The sequence below is a fragment of the Arachis stenosperma genome, chromosome 2 (genome assembly GCF_014773155.1).
Source record: "Arachis stenosperma cultivar V10309 chromosome 2, arast.V10309.gnm1.PFL2, whole genome shotgun sequence".
In the NCBI taxonomy this organism is placed as follows: domain Eukaryota; kingdom Viridiplantae; phylum Streptophyta; class Magnoliopsida; order Fabales; family Fabaceae; genus Arachis; species Arachis stenosperma.
In genome coordinates this window covers 106,311,034-106,317,306 of record NC_080378.1, presented here as the reverse complement: position 1 = coordinate 106,317,306, position 6,273 = coordinate 106,311,034, and positions in this window count along the sequence as shown.

The window sequence follows — 6,273 nt, the reverse complement described above, 5'->3', positions numbered from 1 at the left end:
CTTCGAACGGCATGGACATCCCGGATCCAATTTCGTTTCTAAACAGATTTGGCACAAAACAAAGATCCGTAGTCCAAGTTATATCCCGTCAAAGTATGCCCAAAAACCATATTTTTATACAAAACCACAAAGTGCCATTTTCAAAACAAGCTATTTTCAACTCTTTTCAAAATCAATCAAAACATGCCAATTTCATCCCTTTTCTTTGAAATCAATCAAAATATATCAAATTCAACTTCTAGCCTCCTCAACTCACATATTGACACTTTACCACAATTCACCAAAATCACTATCCCATCATTTTAACCCACTTCACCCAAGTAGCTCAAACTCAAACACATTGACATATCATATACTCTTCCTCATGCCAATTTCCAACAACACCAATCCCAATAAATCATCATTATACACAATCAATATCATACTTACCATCCACATGATTTCACCCACAATTCCACCATAATCAATCATCAAGCATATATCACAACATGCATATTTCTCATACATCATACCATCAAGGCATTAATAATCATCATCACATATATGACCACATCATATATATCAACCATTCAACATCATCAACAATTCAATGCCTATCTTAGGGCTTCTAGCCTAAGTATTTCCTACCACATTACATATTAGATACGGGAAACCAAAACCATACCTTAGCCGATTTTCCAAACTCAACCGGAGCACTTCCAAACCACTTTTCCTCAAGTTCTCAAGGCCTCAACACCTTCAAGAACAGATTTTTCACCACTAATTCCCTTTTTCAAGCTTTTCAAAATTATCAATCAAGCTCCAATATTCACATATACACAACCTAAGCCACAAACATCACACCCATACACAACATCTCAAAACCCAAACATCATAGAATCACAAATTACACTAGGGTTGAGAATCTTACCACACCCAAGGTCCAAGGAGACAAGATTAACCTTTTCCTTCAAGAGAGTTGGGTCCTATAACATCAAAGAGCCCAAAATCTCAACATTTTTGCTCATAAAACTCGAAAACAAGGCTGGAAATTTGAAGAGCAAAACATGGCTTACCTCAAGATTAATTGTATGGGTTTTGTAGAGCTCTCTGCGGTGAACGCGTGGCCGCAAACGGTGCGGCAATCGAAGCTCTAGATCAAAAGTTATGGTGGTTTGAAGATCAAGTGAGAGATAGAAGTTTGAGAGAGTATTCTTCTCCTCCCTCACTCCATTTCAGCGTGTGTGTGTGTAACAAATGAGGAGAGAGAGTGCTGAAAACTAGGGTTTTGGTTTAGTTATGTTGGGCCAAAGGCCCACTTTGGGTCAGGTTTGGCCCGTTCAGTCCAATCTTGGTCCGAATTCTATAAAATTGGTACCGAAATTCTCGTCTCAATCTCCTCTATCACTTTTAGCCATAAAAATCACATTTAGAGCTTTCTAGAATAAATTCTCATTTATGAGTTAATTAGCCGTTAATTAACTGAGTTTTACATTAGTTATTTTCTTGTTCAAACACCAAAATAAAACAACATCATTTAGTTCTATCTAACATAAAAAATTAAAATTAGTTTAATATTTTATTCGTTGACTCCACCTTCTCAATTTTTTCGAAATGGAGCATGTATGTGAGTTTTGCATGGATATGGAGTTAAGGTGGGTTAGACATGTATGTGGGGCAGAGTTTTGGCAGCTTTTGGGAGAGGAACTCGGACGGTCCGAGTTCTTTGTTTGTGAAGTTGCTAAACTGGGAGACGCACGGTCCGATTTGTGGTGGGGAGGGAAAGTGGCTCGTTGCAGAGGAATCGGACCCTGCGAGATGGCTGGGGTGGAAGAGAACACGCACGGTCCGAGTTGCGTGTAGCGGTTGGAGTCGGACCGTCCGTTTTGGCTAGGGATGGTAGAACCGGTTCATGAAAACGCACGGTCCGAGTTGAGTATAGAGTCTATATAAAAGTGTGCAACGAGTTAGTGTTAGGTTATCCCTCTTCTTCTCCTTCTTATGCACCGCTTCCTCCTCTGTTTCGTTCTTCTGGAAATATTTCATGCTTGTTCAAAATCATAGAAGTCTGTAGTTAGTGTTATGTTTTTTTTTGTGAGTAGGAGAAATGAGTGATAGAGTACTAATAAAGGTGTATTATTTTGGTCAAATTTTATTACAAACATCTGAAGGGGTAAAATTTATTTGTGAAAATCCAATAGATGTTGTTATTCCTTTTATCATTTCCTTTGAAGAACTCAAAGGTTTGATCTGTGAAAAGATTGATTCTGAGAGGGCAAAAAAAATATCCTGTGTTCTATACAGATATCCCGTACCGGTATTTGGTGGGTTTGTCCAATTTCAAACAAGATATGTGACGGACGAACCGAGCATGCAGGAGATGTTTTCAATGTATATTGAAAACCGGGCGCAGATCTCGTTTATCGAGTTGTATGTTGAGTTTGAACAATCTGAGGCAGACCGAAATATTCTACGGGAAGATTATAATAGTGACAGTGAAGAAAAGTTCGAAAGCAACTACGAATGTGTTGGTGCAGATGGAGATGAAGATCATGGTGAGGGAAATATGGATCCAGATGTGACAGAGGTGGCAGATGCACTCGCAAACGATATGCCGTTTGGGGAGCCTTCATTCATGCGAGTTCTGGACTTGGAAGCCATGCATGTTCCGGAGTTTCCGGAATATATGACTGCAGGTATGTTAATAAAAAATAATTGTATTTTTTATTTATTTATTGAATTATTTATGAATGAATTATTATTTATTACCCATTATTTAAGCATGCGTTGATGTCATGTATGTGTTAGACATTGAACCGGTTGACCTGATCCTATGTAAAAAAAAAAATTAAAAAATAGTAGGAAGTTAAAAAAATAAAAGTCAACATATGTGTTCAGTAATGTTTGAAACATATAACGTTATTTTAAACGAATATAGAACATAGAATTTAATATTTTATTATTATTTACGTTAGGGTCGGATTTATGTCATACTCGATGCAGTTAATATTGATTTAGTATGCTTTTGAAATGTATATGTATTTATTGAAATTTTTCCCATGCTTGTTGTCCTGGCAGAAGTTCCTATTGTCGCAGATGGTGAATTTGCTGTTGGGATGGAGTTTAGTTCCCGGGAAGCTGTTATTAAGGCAATAAAAGAGTATACCATACGACGAAGCGTAGATTACCGGGTGTATGAGTCTGAGCCTTTGACATTTTATGCCAAGTGTACACAGTATGGGTCAGGGTGTGATTGGCTTATCAGGGTTAGTCTGATCAGCAGGAAGTATTGTTGGGTTATAAGGAGGTATAATGGTAGTCACACTTGTACCAGAGCCACCATTTCACAGGATCATGCGAAGCTGGACTCCATCACAATTGCAGAAGCAATAAAGCCATTGGTTGAGGCTGATCCCTCCTTAAAGGTAAAGTCCGTTATAGCAGAAGTGCAATCGAAGTTTAACTATACTGTTAGTTATCGGAAAGCATGGTTGGCTAAGCAAAGGGCAGTAGAAAAAATATTTGGAGGTTGGGAGGCATCGTACGAAGCGTTGCCTATATGGTTTCAGGCCATGTGTCATAAGGAGCCATCAGCTGTTGTCCATTTTGAGACTATGCCTGCATACCAAGGCGATGACTTGGTTGGTCATATTCGGGTACTGCATAGAGTATTTTGGAGTTATTACCCCTGTATCAGGGCATTCAGACATTGTAAGCCAGTTGTCCAGGTGGACGGGACTCACTTGTACGGAAAGTATAAGGGTTGTCTCCTAGTCGCAGTTTCACAGGATGGCAACAACAACATCGTCCCAATTGCGTTTGCTATTGTCGAGGGAGAGACTTCTGATGCGTGGCACTTTTTCCTTAGTAACTTGCGTCAACATGTTGTCACTCGGGATGGTGTGGGACTAATATCCGACTGACACGAATCCATCAATGCAGCTGTGGAACGGAGTAACGGAGCCTGGTCACCTCCTAGAGCTTTTTATATGTTCTGCATCAGGCATATAGAGTCGAATTTTCTGCGGAAATTCAAGGCACCGTACCTCCAAAAATTGGTCGTCAACATTGGTAATAATTTACTAAATTTAAGTAACTTATTAACAGTAGTTAAATATTAATATTTGTTTTCGACTTTTATAATTGTTATTTTTTTTTTTTGCTATCCTCTAGGATATTCCAGGACGGTGCGGGAGTATGAAGTGCGTTACCAGCGATTACGGGAACGGGGGGAAGCGTATACCAACTGGTTAAACCGAATTCCTCGCGAACAGTACGCATTGGCGTTTGATGGTGGATACCGATGGGGTCACATGACAACGAATCTAGTGGAATGCATCAATTCAGTGTTGAAGGGTGCACACAATCTTCCTATTACTGCTCTTGTCAAGGCAACATTCTACAGGCTAAACGAGCTTTTCACCAGAAAAAGAGCAGAGGCAGAAGCGCGGATTAATGCTGGCCATGTGTTCTCCGAAGTCGTGACCTCGAAGTTGCATGCAAACCAACTTGCATCTGGAAACATACAGGTCAGTTGCTTTGACCGGCAGAATGAGGTCTTCGAGGTGCGTGAGATGCCAAGCGGACTGGAGTTTGCAGTCGATCTACGCGCCCTTCGATGTGACTGTGGTGAGTTCCAGGTGGACCGGATCCCCTGCAGACATATGTTCGCATGTTGCGCAAACCAGCGACTGGATTGGAAGCTATATGTGCATGATGTGTATAAGATGGACCAAGTTCGGCGGGTGTACCGAGCAAGATTTAGGCCACTAGGTAACCCGACGACGTGGCCTGCGTACAACGGTCCTCGCTACGTACCGAATCCGTATCTGAGACGTGTCTCGAAAGGGCGCCCCAGGATGACGCGCTTCTTGAATGAGATGGACACAAGAATGTTACGTCGTCCTAGGCGATGTACGCTATGTGGAGCTGAGGGACACAGTCGTAGTAGATGCCGTCAGTCAGCTGGTAGAACTGCCGACGGAGATGCTCAGTAGGTTCACATTGTGGTAGGTGTAGAACGTCACTATTATGTCATGGGTTGTCATTTTGAGGTAACTTGAGCTGATATGTGTAACATTATGTAATGTTTTTCTGATGTTTTTATGTTAAAACGGTTTTTGTATTCTAATGTTTTTCTTAATGAACCGGCCGGTCTAAGTGCACAGGTCATCCAACTAAACCGGCTGGTCTAAGTGCACAGGTTCAATCTGATTTTATGAATGAACCGGCCGGTCCGGTTCAATCTGATTTTATGAATGAACCGGCCGGTCCGGTTCAATCTGTTTTTCGAAATGAACCGGCCTGTCCGGTGCAACCTGATTTTATGAATGAACCGGCCTTTCCGGTATAATCTGAATGTATAAATGAACCGGCCGGTCCGGTGCAATCTGATTGTATGAATGAACAACAATAATGCGTACATATACAACACCTGTACCTTAATGCGTAGTCAAGAACAACAATACCTGAATAGTGTCCGTAGTGCATAAATACTCTAAACATACAACATAAATGTAGTGCGTACATACTCTAAACATACAACATAAATACAACATGGTCCAAGTGATTACTACTTAAATAAATAAGTTACAACACAACTACTTTCTCATGGCCCACTTCACATCCTTGACTAAATTCTTGCATTTCTTGGCCGCCTTTTTGAAGACGGATGGGGTGTAGCGACTAGCACTGCGACGTGGTGGATCAATCCTCAGATTGTAACCTTTGGAGGTTTCATCCGGAGTGCGTGCATGACCTGTATAGAATTTATAAAAAACAATTAAATTATGCGCAGCAGGTAATCACAGCAAGACATAAACCACATAAGATTTACTAAAAGTAAAAAATAGATGCCAGTTATGAGCAAAAAAATAAAAAAGTAATGGAACATGTAAAGTAGAATACAAAACATAATACCATCATTACGAGATTCCTCATCCTCGTCGAACTCCTCTATTTCGTCGTCATCATGATCCTCCTCGTCATCCGGGTCATCTACTAGATACGCATCTGTCTCCCTCTCGAGTGTGTTAGCATCTTCTTCAATGAGTCCCATGGATACACGGTTAGGATTCTGACTAAAAAAAGCTCTGCGTCCGTCATCACTCCTACTAGAGTCAACCGACACAAACCCCCCATAAGCAACCGATGATGTATGGCCCGGATACCTCGCATCCAATGAATACCTACCAGCCATGAAATTAGGCTGTTGGCCATATTGTGTACCCCAATATTGTTGACTGATTGGAACTGATGGGGGGAACTGTGTCTGAGGTACATAATGGCTTGAGG